The 19,329-nt window shown below is 37.5% G+C and overlaps 1 protein-coding gene across 2 annotated transcripts in view; it reads right to left on the reverse strand.

Moving 5' to 3' along the window:
* RABGAP1 (RAB GTPase activating protein 1) overlaps positions 1 to 19,329 on the reverse strand; it is a 155,545-nt gene that overhangs the window by 51,879 nt on the left and 84,337 nt on the right. The gene's annotated exons all lie outside the window — the stretch shown is intronic.

The raw sequence follows: 19,329 nt of genomic DNA on the forward strand, positions 1-19,329 counted from the left end.
CCAGGTAACAAAACACAATGTCATAGAATACTGACTCTGGGTCAAGCAGTTCTACCTCTAAAAACTGCCTCTCCTGCTTGCTAACTGTATGACCTCGGACAAGTCACTTTAACTAGTGTGAGCCTTAATTATCCCTATCTGTAAAATTTATGCAATGCTCACTGTCTTACAAAGTTTATGAGAAGGAAATTAAATACTGCACGGGAAGCAGGTAGCATTAGGCCTTGTCCATCAGTAACAGCTTTTTCCCATCAGACTTGAGATTTATGATGCTGGCGTATTTCCAACCTTGGGAGAGAAGCCAAAAGCAAAATATGTATTTGGCAAATTTTCCCATATTTGAAACTTAGTGAACTGTGAGGGAATCTGCAATTTTAGATAGCATCCAATTCAGAAATCCAATATATATTATTGACATAATTTGCTTTAACCAAATAAAATTATAAAGAAGATAAATCAAGTAGCAGAAAAGCTGACCCAAAGTATAAATGATGCAATAACTTTTTCAAACCTATGAACCAGGCTAAGCAGAACACTCTAGAACTCAGGATAAAACAGCTTTGCTGATTATCTTTTAAAAACATCATTTCTCAGAGGCAAAAATCCATTTGGGTTTCTCTATTGACTCATTTAGTGAAGACTTCATTTACTTCAAGACAATCAACTAGCCCTACCCACACCTAGTGCTACCAACTCTTCTTTCCTCTTGTTTCCCTTCCAGTAAGAAAACAACTTGCCCCAAATATAACACAACAAGAAGACAACTATATTCTATAATCAATGAACGTGCCAAACAATCTTTTATTGCAGAAAGCAGACTCTAAAAGCAGCCTCCAGAAATGTTTGCCAACTAGGTGCCTCTAACTTTAAAACACTTTAGCATGGTTACCAGCCAAACAGTTACATACTCATTATGTTGGATCTATATACACAGTGTAATAGAAAATTAAATGGCTTCAAAACATGACTTTTTAATAAAATAAGGTACGGTTATCACATTGTTTCAATCCAAATATGGCATCATAGTGGCATTCTAAAAATAAAGCTAAGTCCCATGTGAGATTCAGCCTTTTAGCTGTGTTCATTTCCTTTTAGGGCTCAAGTTTCCCACAGGAAAATTATTCAGTGCTTGGCAAAACTGTCCCAAATCATGTATAGATAAGGCACAACTGCTAACTGCACCGTCAGTCTTTCCCTGCTTTGCTATTGTTGATTCTCCTTCACATTACCCCATCGTGGAGAGGCCCAAGAAGCAGAAAATGCTCAAGAACTTTCATCTGACAAAAGTGAAGACAGTGTCACTTTGAGTAAAAGGTGTCAAGGAGGTAATTTATGAGTCAGCTAAATTAGAAGACAAAATTATTTTATATAAAGTCACTTTTCAAATATGTTTCTGATAATTGCGATGAATACCAAATATTTCAACTGTATTATTATTACTAAGTAAAAATGCATATCAAATGCCCTTTTAATACTTCTTAAAACAGATTGTATTATTTGACTGATATCATTCATCTAAAGATTTTATAAAGTGTTACATGCTAAAAATAAAATCTTCTCAAAATCACTCTCAATATAGAAGAAAATTCATGTTTAAGATTTTAATTTTCCAAAGTAAAGAGTTAATCTTCAGAAAAAATCCTGCTTAGTTGCTCAGCTGTGTCCAAGTCTTTGTGACCCCATGGACTATAGCCTGCCAGGCTCCTCGGTCCATGGGGATCCTCCAGGCCAGCATACTGGAGTGGGTTGCCATCCCCTCCTCCAGGGGATCTTCCCAACCCAGGGATCAAACCCAGGTCTCCCACGTTGCAGGCAGACTCTTTACCATCTGAACCATTAGACTACCTAAGAAACAACTAACAAGAAATAATTAAAGATTTAAAAGCTATCTTATTATATTATTATTGTATAAAGGTATAATCAGTTAGATCTTTGTCTACTAACCTAAAAACAGCATAGAGAAACATAGTCAATCAAGCTCTATTAGTATCTATGTAGTAATGGCTTATTACATAGGCAGTAAGAGCCCTCCTGGAATTAAATTTTTTGTTTTTCTATTTAAAATTCCTGGGAAACAGCAACTTTAAAACAATAAGCAATGATATTCAATTTTATTTAAGCAAAAACTTCACCCTCCAATCTCACTAGCAGTACAAATAATACAAATGAAGGCTTTCTAAAATCATGTTTCATATATTTTTACTTCTCCTAACAAACATTTCTGAAGTGACTGCTACTGATAAAGAAAACTTGTTAACTAATTAAGATTTTGCAAATCTTAATTTGTTTGGTCGAAAGTACCAATGAAAAGACTTTTTATTTTATTTAATCCACATCAAAATCTGAACACTTTTCCAAAGCTGCTGGAAATGCCCAATTTCTAAGCACTTGACCAATGCTGAACAATCCTTTGGACTTATTTTTTGTCATGTTTGAGCCAGGGAAGTCTGAGACCTGGACTTTAGTCCCAGTTCTGCAACTAACTTAACTGTATCACTGCTCTGGGTCTCCCTTTCCCCATTTGAGAAAGGAAGAGTCTAGATTATGAACTCTAAGGGATCCTGTAGCTCTGTCACTTTAGGATTCTATATTGATGTTATTCACCTACTCAAAAACCTTAAGTCCATCTCCAATTCCTAAAGAAAATCACATCCCTTAGCCTTTAATTCCAGATCAGGTAGCCCCAAATTTATCTTTCTGACCTTATTCCATTATATCTCAAATTGAAACTATACTGCCCTATTCACAAGGAAGCTAACAGCAGCTGCTAACATATACTGAACATATACTAACATATACTGAAGCACTATGCTGAGCTTTACATGCATTGGCTCAGTAATCTTTACAATATTTGTATGAGACAGTAAGTACTATTCACAACAGAAACTAGGAGGGATTATGAATCTTGTCCAAGGTCTCACAGTTAGTAAGTGTCAGGGATAGGATTCAAACCCAGGTCTGCCTGCCTCTCAAGCACATACTTTTAATTACTACATATTATACCTCAGATATGCAGATGACACCACCTTTATGGCAGAAAGTGAAGAGGAACTAAAAAGCCTCTTGATGAAAGTGAAAGTGGAGAGTGAAAAAGTTGGCTTAAAGCTCAACATTCAGAAAACGAAGATCATGGCATCCAGTCCCATCACTTCATGGCAAACAGATGGGGAAACAGTGTCAGACTTTATTTTGGGGGGCTCCAAAATCACTGTAGATGGTGACTGCAGCCATGAAATTAAAAGATGCTTTATTACTTGGAAGAAAAGTTATGACCAACCTAGATAGCATGTTGAAAAGCAGAGACATTGCCAACAAAGGTCCATCTAGTCAAGGTTATGGTTTTTCCAGTAATCATGTATGGATGTGAGAGTTGGACTGTGAAGAAAGCTGAGGGCCAAAGAATTGATGCTTTTGAACTGTGGTGTTGGAGAAGACTCTCGAGAGTCCCTTGGACTGCAACCAGTCCATCCTAAAGGAGATCAGTCTGCGTGTTCATTGGAAGGACTGATGCTGAAGCTGAAACTCCAATACTTTGGCCACCTGATGCGAAGAGTTGACTCATTGGAAAAGCCCCTGATGCTGGGAGGGATTGGGGGTAGGAGGAGAAGGGGACGACAGAGGATGAGATGGCTGGATGGCATCACTGACTAGATGGACGTGAGTTTGAGTGAACTCCGGGAGTTGGTGATGGACAGGGAGGCCTGGTGTGCTGTGATTCATGGGGTGGCAAAGAGTCGGACAAGACTGAGCAACTGAACTGAACTGACACGGTCTCTATTAAGTATATAAATGCTCCTTGGAAGAAGAATGACAAACCTAGACAGTGTATTAAAAAGCAGAGACATCATTTTGCTGACAAATGTTCAAATATTCAAAGCTATGGTTTTTCCATAGTTTCTCCAGTCACGTATGAATGTGACAGTTGGACCATAAAGAAGGCTGAGCGCCGAAGAATTGATGCTTTCAAACTGTGGTGCTGGAGAAGACTCTTGAGAGTTCCTTGGACAGCAAGGAGATCAAACCACTCAATCCTAAAGGAAATCAACCCTGAATATTCATTGGAAAAAGAGTTGGTGTTGAAATTCCCATTACTTTGGCCACCTAATGTGAAGAGCTGACTCACTGGAAAAGACCCTGATGTTGGGAAAGATTGAAGGCAGGAAGAGAAGGGGATGACAGAGGATGAGATGGTTGGATGGCATCACTGACTCAAAGGACATGAGTTTGGGCAAACTCTGAGACAGTGACGGACTTCCCTGGTGGCTCAGACGGTAAAGCGTCTGTCTACAATGAGGGAGACCTGGGTTCGAGCCCTGGGTTGGGAAGATCCCCTGGAGAAGGAAATGGCAATCCTCTCCAGTACTGTTGCCTGGAAAATCCCATGGACAGAGGAGCCTGGTACGCTACAGTTTATGGGGTTGCAAAAAGTTGGACACGGCTGAGCGACTTCACTTCACTGAGACAGTGAAGGACAGGGAAGTGGTTCATGGGGTCACAAAGAGTTGGACATGACTTAGTAACTGAACAACAACATTTAGGCCTTTGGAGCTTAAATACTTTGTCAGTTTTATTTTTTCCTAATAAAACTCATTTTTAAAGTTCAGTTAAAATGATACCTCTTTATCACTTCAGTCCCAACTTTCTTTTCAATCTCTAAACTATTAAAGCTCTTACTGAAATCCCCAGTGACTTGTTCCTTGATAAAGTACATCTAAATATATGTATCTTAATGTTGGAAAACTTTAGGACTAATTCTCCTGTGGAACATATTATAAAAGCAGAACAAAATACATAAAATGGCAATAATATAAGGGAGTAAACCATCAAGGCAGGACTTGAGAGGGCTATGATCCCCATGAGAAAGAGGCTCACCAAGCCCCTCCACATTCACCCAGGGTCTTTCCTCTGAGGGTATAAGCTCATTTCCAGCAGGCCCTGTAAGTTATCAGGAGACTGACTCTGCAACAAGAAATTAACAGCGGCAATCTTTCATTGAGTTTCTATGATGCCATCGTGCACAATTCTATATCCTTAAGATGTGAAAGCATCATTTTTTCACAATAATTCTAACAAGGGGATAAAAACCCCATTTTACAGAGTAGAGAACCAAGAGCCAGAGATTCCAAAATCCATGCTCTTTTCACTTCCTTCTTCATCTCAGAAAAAGTGATCCAAACACTTTATTTATAAAATAAATGCAGTAACAACGTGAAGAGTTTTACATCAATGCAACATGCATCTGATCCTGAACTGACTCCTATATTAGAGTCTTCTTCACTTAAAGGTAAGTATCCTTCTGAAGTTCTGACGGATTATATTACCTAACACACTGAGAACTAGGATTTAAATTCTGTCTTATTTCCAGTGCTCTGTAGGCTAAGGCTACACATATATCCTTAATATAATGACCACTAACTATACATGACATTAACATAATCTAAGTAGGAATGTTTTTAATTCCTACAAATATCATGTCACAAGGGAGAATATTTTAAAATGAAAATGCCTTTTTTAAGTAAAATTCTGCTCCTCAGGGACCAATGAAGACAGAGATACACAAATGGATTTTTTTTTTGGTCTAGCTATAAATAAACTGCTTTGGCAGCGGGGGTTTCCCCAGTCTTACCAGAAGAATTTTCAGAAATATATCATGCTATTTAATGTTGTAACTTTTGCTTTCTCCCCAAAGTAATGTCTTACTAATTCAACAAATATTTACTGAGAGCTAAGAGACAAAAATTAAAGTTTTACTTTGAAAAGACTCTTTCGTATTTTGATCAAAGCCAATATGACTTTTTTCTAACAAGCCAATAAAACTTTTATCAAGTGACTACACTCATGATAATTTAACATTATGTGCTTTTTACTTCCCTAAAGGCTTTCTCATGTCATATATTGTTTGATAATTGTAGATCACTTTTGTCTATTGATTCTTTGGGTTCCTTTAATCCTGTCCAGCTAAATTTTTTTATGCCAATCTCTTTCAAGGGGTATGGAGAGAGACGACTATACAAATCTTACTCTATCCAGAGCTCAATCTATCCCATATGCTCCTTCTGAGAAAATCTATCTAACAAGCATTTTCTTACCTATGAACACCACAGAGTTATTTGCATTCTTCTTGTAATCTCATAATGCCAGGTCTTACATTACAGATACTTGTATACCAGTACACATGTACTCATTGCATATACACAAACATTTTTCCCCATATATTCCTTCCCATGATGTCAAAGTAGAGGCTTTCTAATATCTGCTATCTTCTCTTGGTAGAAAAAAAAATTAGAAAGATTCAAATATACTTATGTTTGAGGCACAGTAACAGATTAGAAATCAAAAAGGTCTTAGAGCCTCAAAACTCAGTTTTCACAATCATCAAAGAGGTGAAAACATCTGTGATAACATCCCTCTTGCCTGTCTTCTAGGAGGAAGAAATCAGATGACAACTAGGGACTACTCAGTGCAGGACCATAGGTAATACAGTGCTATCACACCCTCAGTTTCCACTTTAGTGATATGTTCTAAACCTACACTTCCTGATTTCATTCTGTTAAAATTTACCTACCGCTCCCTAAATGTGGTCTATGCTTTTCATAAAAAAATAATACACAAACACAGTTGTAAAGGTCAAACAGCACAAAGCCTACAAAGAAAAAGAACAGACCTCTCATACTTCACATACTTTCAGCTGTTTTTTATTTCTGAAGAAAAAGTGTAATTGTAACTTTTCGGCTTTTTTGAAAACCAGTTTCTAGTATGGGAGGTGATACTGTGGCTCTGTTACAGTTCCAACCCAACCTACCCTCCCACATACTTCCCTACCCTCATGACAGTCAACATAACTTTGCTATAATTTTTGGCTAAATCAATATTATTCATAACAGAATCACAGATATATATCATGATCAAATTTCCTTCTTTAATTTTCTACCTTTTCTAAAGTGACTAATTATGAGATTTTTTTCTTTCTTTTTTATCTGTATTTGTAAGGCAGGTAAATATTCTGAGACCCCAAATATCTCAAAATGGGTTTTACCCTCACACTTGAATGAAAGTTTGACTGGGCATAAAATTCTAGGTTAAAAACCACTTCTTAAAATTTTGAACTTATTCCCAATTATTTTCTTGCTTCAATGTAGTAGGAAGTCCAATGCTATTCAGATCTACTCAGGATGTTTCTACAGCCCCACCCCTACTCAAGACCAAGATACCTTTAGGGTTTTCTTTATCTTCAGTTTTCTGAAATTTTATGATTTGCCATTACAAAGTCTTTTTTATTACGTTAAGTTGGTTGGCCCTTTTCATTGCCATTGTTGTTCAGTTGCTAAGTCATGTCGGACTCTTTTCAACCCCACGCATGGCAGCACAACAGGCCTCCCTGTACCTCACCAACACCCAGAGTTTGCCCAAGTTCACATCCATTGAATCAGTAATGCTATCCAACTGTCTCATCCTCTGTTGCCCTCTTCTCCTTTTGCCTTCAATCTTTCCCAGCATCAGGGTCTTTTCTAATGAGCTGGTTGTTTGCATCAGGTGGCCAAAGTATTAAGAGCTTCAGCATCAGGGCTTTCAAAGAGTATTCAGGGGCTGACTTCCTTTTGGATTGACTGGTTTGATCTTGCTGTCCAAGGGACTTTCGAGAGTGTTTTCTAGCACCACGGTTTGAAAGCATCAATTCTTTGGTGCTCAGCCTTCTTTCTGGTCCAACTCCCACATCCATGAGTGACTACTTCCTTTTCATTATGTAAACTCATATCCTTCAGTTGATAAATTTCTTTTGTGATATCTGAGAATGTCTCCATTCTTCGTTTCTGTTTCTGAAAGTCTTCTTAGTCAGATATTGGACCCCCCTGATCATGTCTCTAATTGTCTTGCTTTCATCTACTTTACTATTTTTTATTTCACTATTTGGTCTATCTCAATTTTATCTTCCAACTTTCCTAATTTTAAAAAATGTCTGATTATACTTTTAATCTCAAGAGCTTTATTTTTTTTTTTAATGGCATCCTATTTTCTTCAATGCTTGGACTTCCCTGGTGGCTCAGACGGTAAAGCGTCTGCCTACAATGCTTGAGACCCAGGTTCAAGCCCTGGGTTGGGAAGATCTTCTGGAGAAGGAAATGGCAACCCACACCAGTATTCTTGCCTGGAAAATCCCATGGACGGAAGAGCCTGGTAGGCCACAGTCCATGGGGTGGCAAAGAGTCGGACACGACTGAGAGACTTCACTTTCACTTTTCTTTAATGGAAGCAAAATCATCTCTGAAAATATTTAGTTATAAATATTTGATTTTGGTGGGGGGAGTTTTCTTCTGTGACTTGCATTACTTCTGCTTCCTCTGATTTGTTTTGGGTTTGGCACATTTATGATACATATTCTCAAATCTATTCATAAGACTTTCTCTGGTAGACTACTGATATTAAAATATAAGGAATAAAAATCAACTGGAAGCCTTAGATGCATGAGAGGGATTCACTGACTGATGGGCATCAACTTAAAGTGATGGGCCTGCCCAGTCCGTATGAACTGAGAGCCCTCAAATACTGGCCCCTAGGCTGGACTCCTCTTATCTCCTTCTTTAGAAAGTTTAAGGTTGACTAAGAGCATTCTACAAGTGTAATGGGAAGAGGATGTTTTTGTTGTTTAGTTGCTCAGCTGTGTATAACTCTTCTCTGAGTCCCATGAACTCTAGCCCGCCAGACTCCTCTGTCCATGGATTTCCCAGCCAAGAATACTGGAGTGGGTAGCCATTTCCTTCTCCAGGGGATCTTCCCAAGCCAGGGATTGAACCCATGTCTCCTGCATTGGCAGGTGTATTCTTACCACTGAGCCACCAGGGAAGCCCAGGAAGAGGATACTGATTATTTAACAAGCAGACATTTTCTTGACACTCAGGTTTTCAACAAGGTGTTTTAGGCACATTCTCAGCTAAGCCTGGTGTCTAGAACAGCTGTGGTTCAATCTCTGAAGAGTAACTTTCCCGTCTTCTGCTGGGATGGTGAAAAATCAGTTGTCTACTAGGGCCAGCTTGGGATGGAGATCAAGATAGTGGGTGACAGTACCTAAGTGTGCTTTCAATAAACTTTCTAACAACTGTTTCATTTTCAGCTTCATGCTACTCTCTGCCTGTAGGGGCATATCAAAAATCTAATTTCCACCTATTTATTAGGTTTTATGGGCAGATTAGTTTGACTCTTTTTGTCCCTCCTCCATGACTTTAGAATTCGGCTTTGTCAATTCTGCAGCCAGTTACCACTTGTCCGCTGGGAATCTATAACTCCAAATTTTGGGGGGTTCATTCATCTGCCAATACCTCTGCCCCTCTTCTCTTTGTCCATATGTATCATACTTCTGCTGTTTTTGTAGTGGATCAAACCAGTCAGTCCTAAAGGAAATCAGTCCTGAATATTCATTGGAAAGACTAATGCTGAAGCTGAAGCTCCAAAACTTTGGCCACCTGATGTGAAGAACTGACTCCTCGGAAAAGACCCTGATGCTGGGAAAGATTGAAGGCAGGAGGGGAAGAGGACGACAGAGGATGAGATGGTTGGATGGAATCACTGACTGGATGGACATGAGTTTGAGCAAGCTCTGGGAGTTGGTGATGGACAGGGAAGCCTGGCACGCTGCAGTCCACGGGGTTGCAAAGAGTCGTACATGACTGAGAAACTGAACTGAACTGATTGTGGAGTTAACAGAAATAAACATGCACACTAAATCTGCTAATATTTAGTAGAAGTCTGTCACATGTTTTCCAAGTATAGAAGTTAGTTGATATATTGATAAAACTTTCTTAATCTCTCTAAACCTAAGTTTCCTCACCTGTTTTATATACACAAACACACATAAAAACAAAAATAAAAAACCCCTACCCAATAGGTTTCTGTGACAGTTACATGAGGTAACAATGTAGGTTCTGAAGTCAGAAAGACTTGGGTTTGAATCCCATATCTTCTATTATTAACTGCTTGACTCTGGCAACTCCAAATCTCACATTTCTCATCTTTGTAATGGGGTTAATAATATGAGTCACTAGCTCACAGACTGTTGGAAGGATTAAATAAGACAAAGTTTATAAAATTCTTCTGAAGGATAAGACTCTGTTAACAATTATATTATTGCCCATAATGCTTTATACACCTAAAATTACACACCTGAGCACATACACACCATATATCAGCCTATTTAAGTCTTTTTCAGGACTTGGCTGAATAAAGCCAAACTCCAACTCCTCTGCAAAAACAAGATATAATAGGAAAGGACAACGGATCAGGAAGTATGCAGTCTGAGTATTGTCGCAAATGGATATGTGGCCACTGGACTGTTTCCCTACTGGTAAAGAGAGAATCAGACCAAATGATCTATAATGTCTTTTTCAGCTCAAATGATCTTCCCTGTCTCCTTTGGGGATAATATGACTTTCAAAAATTCAATGTTTCTAATTAACTGTCTGCTACTGTTAATTTTTATAGGTATTTTCATGTATCTTGCTTTTCCAACTAGATAGTATGTATTTGCTCTATGAAAACCAAGATGAGTTGTTTCCCCAAGCTAACAAAGTAATGAGGCCACTCTTTGAATATTAAATCAGAAAACAAAGTTTTATGGAAAAAGTGATATATACAACCACCTCAAAAGAATGAGTTAGGAGGTAAGACTGTTTAAATTTGCAAGGAAATATACTAAAAGCTAAGTAACAAAAGAAGTTAATTTAACTAAAGAATATGTCAATTAGAAGGTCAGTGCTAGAAGTACAAACGATTTCACATCAGGATCCCAATGACCAGGTTTTCGGATCACAGAGGCGGAATATCAGGCTTAGTCTTACATCAGGAAATGTTCATGTTACAGAACCATATTCTGAGATTTCATTCTCACCAAGCAACATTCTGAATATGGTCTGGCTTCCCATGAAGACCAATCAAGAGAGAAAGATTGCTCCCTATTGCCAGCACTGATTTCTTATTTTAAACTAATGAAGTAACATGATTTTAAACACTGGCAAATCCCATGGACCCTGGTGGGCTACAGCCCATGGAGTTGCAAAGATTCGGACATGACTGACCACAGATGTGTGCACGCAACCACCGCAAGAAACAGATCCATGGTGTGCCAACTGTCCCACAAGTAGGCTTGGTAAATTTACCCAGATAGTCACTCTGTGAAGCCTCTTGAAAAACGGATCACAGAATTTTTCCATATGAAACATGTAAAAACTATGAAGTTCCATAAGAAAGTAATCATGTGATCCTTCTTTAAATCTCTGAGGCCAGGTAGCAATACTGGCATCTAATAGAGCTAGCTATGTAGGTGCTTCTTGATTGCTTCTTAAACTTTCCCTAAAAGCCAGTTATGGCATAATACAATTTTTCAAATCCTACAGCAGTTATCATTCCCTTCATGGATCACAGTCTTGTCATGGTGAATGGTCTTATGTAACTTAATGAAAATGCCATGCCATGCAGTGTCACCCAAAATGGATGGGTCATGGTGAAGAGTTCTGACAAAACGTGGTCTACTGGAGGAGGAAATGGCAACCCACTCTAGTATTCTTGAACCCCAGGAACAGCATAAAAAGGCAAAAAGATATGATACCTGAAGATTAACTTCCCAGGTCGGAAGATGTCCAATATGCTACTGGGGAAGACCAGAGGGCAACTACTAATAGTTCCAGAAAGAAATGAAGTGTCTGGGCCAAAGTAGAAAAGGTGCTCAGTTGTGGATGTATCTGGTGGTGAAAGTAAAGCCTGATGCTGTTAAGAACAATACTGCATAGGAACCTGGAATGTAAGGTCCATGAATCAAGGCAAGCTGGATGTGGTCAAGCAGGAGATGGCAAGACTGAACACTGACATCTTAGGAATCAGTAAACTAAGTGGACCAGAATGGGTAAATTTAATTCACATGACCATTATATCTACTCCTGTAGGCAAGAATCCCTTAGAAGAAATGGAGTAGCCCTCATAGTCAACAATAGATTCCGAAACACAGTACTTGGGTGCAATCTCAAAAACGACACAATGATCTTAGTTCATTTCCAATGCAAACCATTCAATATCACAGTAATCCAAGTCAATGCCCCAACCACTGATGATGAAGAAGCTGACGCTGACTGGTTCTATGAAGACTTACAACACCTTCTAGAACTAACAGCAAAATAAGATGTCCTTTTCATTATAGGGAATTGGAATGCAAATGTAGGAAGTCAAGAGATAGCCCGTAATAACAAACAAATTTGGCCTTAGATTACAAAATGGAGCCGGGCAAAGGCTAACAGTTTTGTCAAAACACCACCTTTTTCCAACAACCCAAGAGACAACTTAACACATGGATATCACTAGATAGTCAATACTGAAATCAGATTGATTATGTTCTTTGTAGATGATCAAGCTCTATACAGTCAGCAAAAACAAGACCGGGAGCTGACTAAGCTCCTTACTGCAAAATTCAGGCTTAAAGTGAAGAAAGAAGGGAAAACCACTGGGCCATTCAGTTATGACCTAAATCAAATCCCTTATGATTATACAGTGGAGGTGATAAATAGACTCAAGGGGTGAGATCTGGTAGACAGAGTGCCTGAAGAATTACAGACAGAGGTTCCTAACACTATACAGGAGGCAGTGACCAAAATTATTCCAAAGAAAAAGAAATACAAGAAGGCAAAGTGATTGTCTGAGGAGGCTTTACAAAATAGCTGAGGAAAGAAGAGAAGTGAAAGGCAAGAAAGAAACAGAAAGATTTATCCAACTGAATGTAGAATTCCAGAGAACAGCAAGAAGAGATAAGAAGGCCTTCTTAAATGAACGATGCAAATAGAGAAAAACAGTAGAATGGGAAAGACTAAGAGATCCCTTAAAGAAAATTGAAGATGTCATGCAAGGATGGGCACAATAAAAGACAGAAATGGCTAAGTACCTAACAGAAGCAGGAGAGATTAAGAAGAGGTGGCAAGAATACACAGAAGAACTGCACAAAAAAGGTCTTAATTACTCAGATAACCACAATGGTGTGATCACTCACCTAGAGCCAGACATGCTGGAGTACAAAGTCTAGTGGGCCTTAGGAAACATTACTCCGAACAAAGCTAGAAGAGGTGATGGAATTTCAGCTGAGCTATTTCAAATCCTAAAAGATGATGCTGTGCAAGTGCTGCACTCAATATGTCAACAAACTGGAAAACTCAACAGTGGCCACAGGACTTGAAAAGGTCATTTTCATTTCAATCTCAAAAAAGAGCAATATCAAAGAAGCTTCAAACTATCACACAATTGCATTCATTTTGCAAGTTACCTACCAAGGTTATGGTCAAAATCCCTCCAGCAAAGCTTCAGCAGTATGTGAACTAAGAACTTTCAGATGTTCAAGCTGGGTTTAAAAAAGGCAGAGGAATCAAAGATCAAAATGCCAACATTTGTTGGATCATGGAGAAGACAAGGGAATTCCAGAATCCAGAATCTACTTCTGCTTCACTGACTACGTGGAAGCCTTTGATGGTATGGATCACAACAAACTGGAAAATTCTTAAAAAGACAGGAGTAACAGACCACCTTACCTGTCTCTTGAGAAGCCTGTATGGGAATCAAGAAGCAACAGTTGAAACCAGATATGGAACAATGGGCTCCTTTGACACTGGGAAAGGAGAACGACAAAGCTGTATACTGTCACCTTGCTTATTTAATGTCTATGCAGAGTACATCATGTGAAACGCCAGGCTGATGAATTACAAGTTGGGATCAGGATTGCTGGGAGAAATATCAACAACCTCAGATATGCAGATGATACCACTTTAATGGCAGAAAGTGAAAAGGAACTAAAGAGCCTCTTGATAAGGGTGAAAGAAGAGAGTGAAAAAGTTGGCTTGAAACTCAACGTTAAAAAAATTAAGATCATGACATCCAGTCCCATTACTTCGTGGCAAATAGAAGAAAAATTGGAAGCAGTGACAGATTTTCGTTACCTGGGCTCCAAAATCACTGCAGACAGTGACTGCAGTCATGAAATTAATAGACGCTCGCTTCTTGGAAGAAAAGCTGTGATAAACCTAGACAGCATATTAAACAGCAGATAGATCACTTTGTCAACAAAGATCCATATAGTCTAAGCTATGGTTTTTCCAATAATCATGTAAAGACATGAGAGTTGGACCATAAAAAAGGCTAAGTGCCAAAAAATTGAGGCTCTGGTGCTGGAGAAGACTCTTCAGAGTCCTTTGGACTGCAAAGAGATCAAACTAGTCAATCCTAAAGGAAATCAACCCTGAATATTAACTGGAGGGACTGATGCTGATGCCAAAGCTCCAATACTTTTTGGCCACCTGATGCAAAGAGCCAACTCATTGGAAAAGACCCTGATGCTGGGAAAGATTAAAGGCAAAAGGAGAATGAGGTGGCAGAGGACAGGATGCTTAAATAGCGTCACCGACTGAATGGACATGAAGTTGGGTAAACTCTGGGAGACAGTGGAGGACAGAGGAGCCTTTGTGCTGCAGTCCATGGGTCACAAAGAGTTGGACACGACTTAACGACTGGACAACAACAATAGCAGTACCATAAGCACTTCAGTCTGAATACATGACCAGCTGTGTTAAGAAAAGAAAGGAAGGAAAGATGGAAAAGTGGTAAAGACTAAGAGAAAAAAAAGAGCAAAACCAAAGAACCAGAACAATTTCTTTCACCAAGCTGTCCTATTCTATTGTGCTTCTTTCATTGTGGCTGATTTTTACAGCATACCTTATGTTGATCTAAAGCCAAAATCTTGTACATACTGTGAGAAACTGGCAGTCGGACAGTTAAATTCCCTGGGGCTTCCCTAGTGGCTCAGTGGTAAAGAATCTGCCTGCCAGTGCATGAGATGTGGATATGATCCCTGGGTCAGAAAGATCCTCTGGAGAAGGAAATGGCAACCCACTCCAGTATTCTTGCTTGGGAAATCCCATGGACACAGGAGTCTGGTGGTGGGCTACAGTCTATGGGGTCCTAAGAGAGTCAGACACAACTTAGCAACTAAGTAACAATAACAAAAGGTCCGTTGGCCAAGACTACTGAATTTCCAGGAGTAAAGTTACCTAGCATATAAATCACACACATTCCCACACTAGTTCTTGGTACAAAGAGAGACGTTTACTATTTAGAGTCTAGAATGGCCTTGACCATATGAAAAACCGCTAATGGGCTTTGGAATACCCTTTGACCATCACTGCTCTATAATGTCAAGAAGTTATGCTCTATAATGATGAGAAGTGATCATTAGAAAGGGTCATTCATTAGTTCTGTAAAACTTAACAAAACTTCCACACTAAGCCAGGTCCCATGTTAGATTTGGGGGATAAAGGTATGAAGAGACACTGAACCTAGCTTTAGAGACTTTAGAAACAAGTAAAGAGAGTAAATGGAATAGTTTTATGTTGAATTTTATGTTGAAAGCTACTGTCATTTTAGAAAGGTGAGAATTTATCATGCCTCTCTACTTAAATGTGGGCTTTCAAAGATCTTACGTGGGGTAGTAACACACCAGTATGTAAAACTTCCTTAGATATAAAACTATGGCAGATAAATAGTAGTATTCATTTTTATTTGCAAAGCACTTTACATATTACAAAGTTCTTTTACATCCATCATCTAATTCAGTCCTCAAGGTAACCCTGTGAAGGATGAAAGGATTATTATAAATAGAAGAAACTAAGTGCTTAGAGAAGCCACTAGCCCTTACAAAATGTGTCAATTAGTAACAGATTCTCTGTTCAGAGTTCATTTTACATATCATGATTCCCTTATTACCTAAATTTTGAAGAAAAGCCAAATGACTCATTTATAGTCTAGAACATTCCTTGGGTCTGCAAAATATATTAATAATATGTATATTTAATATAAAACTTTAACCTGAAATGGAAAAAGTACATAAAAATCAACACAAATGACTTATGAAGTCATTTGTAAAATTTAAAAATTTTTTCATAATTCCATGATTCTCCCCATCCTTAAACTTTCCCAAATCTCCTCATACAGCAATAAATTCTGGTTTGTCAATAATTTATTTCACAAGTCTTCTATAATACAAAAACACAAAGTCAGTAAAATTCCTACAACATCATCAAAAGCCAATGTTTTAATCAAACCTGAAAAGCTGAGGAAACTCCCAGAAATCACTATACTACCTGGGAACTCATAACCCTGTTGCTTCATTTTCAAGTTCAAGGAGGTGAAGAGTAAATGCATTTAATAGTACAAAAAAATTCAAGTTTTCCTAATCCTTAAAATACTGAGACCATTATTCAAGTAAAAAGGAAAAGTCATTTAAAAGGCTCAAGAAAATATTTAGCCAGCAATAAACCTTAAAGAAAATCCTTTTCAAAATGGGATTTAGGGTAAGAACTAACTGGTCCATGAAAAATGCAAATAACCATTCTGCTGTAAGACAATTTTTTCATTAAAGTGGAATAACTGTCCTTTTGTAATTGCTTTTCCACTCTAAGAGCAAAAAACACACTTTCAGTGAAATCACTATTAAAAACACAAGTAATTACAGATACAATTAGTATAGTCTTATTTTTAAATTTCCTATGAAATAATTTCAACACGATCACAAAAAGCTTACACTTCCTCCAATATCAGTCATATACCATATAAAGTTAAATAGGCTGTCTTGCCAAAGCCTAGGGTGATCGACTCTAATACTTTTTCTCATTCTCAACCAGTTAAGACTGGTATTTAAACAAAACATCATTAAATGTTGCAACAAACAGGCCAGGATGAAAAGGTTATATATAAATACATATGAACTGCAAATGTATCACACAGAAACTGTCCCACACTGTATGATTGTATCCAGACACATTTCTTCTCCCCAGCATGCACATACCACAAGAAAACAAAAATTTTAAAGCAGTATAGATAATGAATATGAGAACAGAATTGATACCTGGAAGAAACCTTAGCATTTACAAGGTCCAATGATGGATGACAAGATAAACTGGAAAGACACCTGATATTAAGCAAGCCTCATGGCGGGTGGGGTGGTGGTGGTGGTGCTTTGTTTTTCTTTAAAATTACTGTATCTACTTAATTTCTACTTTAGTTTTAGGCTGAGACATTGATAGAGGTTCTAATCTGGGGGAGGGGGAACCTGTGACAACATCTAAATTTGGTAGTAGGGCAAAAATATAAAAATCTATTAGCAAAAGCTCTTATTAAAAGAACTGTTGCCTTTCCAGTCATTAAAATATCAGCGTGATTAGCCATTTCCAGAAAATTAAACAGATTTCCTCATCTCCATAAAATTTCCACAAAATCTTTACCAAAAACCTGTTTTCTCTAAGACAGAACCCTATTGCAAGAAAAAATTAAAAGGGCTCAGTCCTCTCAAAAGTAAACACTGATGCTAACTGACTGAGTAGTAGGTTTGACATCAGTTTTCTATAAAAATTAATCTTTATGATTACCATATTGGCAGAACTAAAAACTGACAAGCAAACTGTGCCAATTTGAACAGTTTACATTCTTTAATATATACGTGAAAAAGGGAAATTAAAAAAAAAATCTGTGCCACTTATATAAAGGGAAATTATATACAGCTATTTTTCAGACTCTAACAGAAAAGGTTTTCTACTTCAATGGCAACTTAACAAAGCCACTGTTAACATAACTCGCAATTTCAATATGAGTTCTAAATTTTGAAATAATTTAGAACCAAATTTTCAAGCTTTTGGGAAAAACTCAGAATCTGAAGTTTAAATGTTTATGCTAATACTTGTTCTCTTAAAAATAAAAACGCTTAAGTAGAATGATATTGAGGTTAAAATCAAATCTCTAAAATCTAACATCGTAAGAATGCTATCCTTTATTTCAAATGGGGGTAAGAGGTTTTCTCACATAATGATGGAAAACCAAACCATATCTGCCTGTTTTATAAATATCCATGTCCTTCCCTGGACTCAAAAATCCACTTTAACCCATTTCCCTTTGTTTTCTTCTATCTTCCATCTCACTGAACACCACTGTCACATTCCTATTACAACATCTAGCCAAAAGCAGAGATCATGTAAGTTCCCTGAAGACTTCTAAAACATTAAAACCAGCAGAAAGCAGAGGAAATACTTTATGCCTGGAGCTGCTGGGAAATCCTTCTTTCCTTTTAGAAAAATAAACCTCTTGCTCTAAACATAATCACTTTGAGAAACAAAACAGCACTATACATACAAATACACAGCACTCTCAATTACTAATTCTATAGATCTTGCTATTTTGGCTGGGGGGAAAAAAAAGCCTATTTGAGCAAATGAACTGTAACCCAATGATGTTTCCTTTTTTTCCCAGAAAGAGAATAGCAATGGAGATTTAATCAGAACCTCTTCTCTCATTCCTTAACACTAAATATGGATTTCTTAACACTAGCTGAAAGAATGCTTTGAAAAAGAATTAGTCGCTACTTGATTAGATGATTCCATTTAATTACAAAGAGAACATCTCAATCAACGCCTTCTATTAAAAAAAAAAAGAACTAGCTAAATGTATAGTGTATTTTCTGACTCAAGTTGCTTAGGACGCTTTTCTTCCTGATATTCTAATATTTCAAAAGGTCTCTAGATAAAAAGAGCAGAGAAACCAAAGATACATTTTAATATATTTTCACCATTATAAAAGTGGCAGCCATCAGCCTATCATTTAATTATTTTTCAGGTTATTAAAATGCATTTGGCTATAAAAGAAAAATCTAACTCAATTCAAATATTCTTAACACACACATACACAAAGGCATGGGCAAAAATACTAGAACACAATCACTTTCAGTACATACATCTCTTTAGGTCTCAGTGAAGGATGGCACAAAATATATCTTAGTTTTTTATATAAATTATATAATTTGACTGCACTTTTGCTTCACGATTCAACACACAAATTTAAAATTAATGTTTAAGTTTTCACATTATTTACTGCATTGAGAATTTTCTCAAGAGAATAAGACAAAACATTCGGCTTTCTGAATGACAGTGTGGAAACCTGCAGCATAGTTATACTTTGACATACATGAAGAATTCATCACTGAATTACTATACAGTTAATTCATCACTGTATTTTAATATTCCCTGTTAAATCAATTGTACATGAAGCCTAAACAGCTAGAAAGAACCCAGAAAAGCAACAAGAAAACAAAGACTTTGAAAAATGCTGACACTTTTCACAACCAGGTTCAGTCATGCCAGCTGGAGAGGTGTTAGATATGGCTTTATTCATTTTTATGTCTGAGAAATACAGTTACTTCCATGACATTATGAACAGCAATTTATCCTCATGGTCCTGATTTTTCTCATTCAAAAGCATTTAAAAAAATCA

This window comes from Capricornis sumatraensis, chromosome 1, assembly GCF_032405125.1.
Source record: "Capricornis sumatraensis isolate serow.1 chromosome 1, serow.2, whole genome shotgun sequence".
Lineage (NCBI taxonomy): Eukaryota > Metazoa > Chordata > Mammalia > Artiodactyla > Bovidae > Capricornis > Capricornis sumatraensis.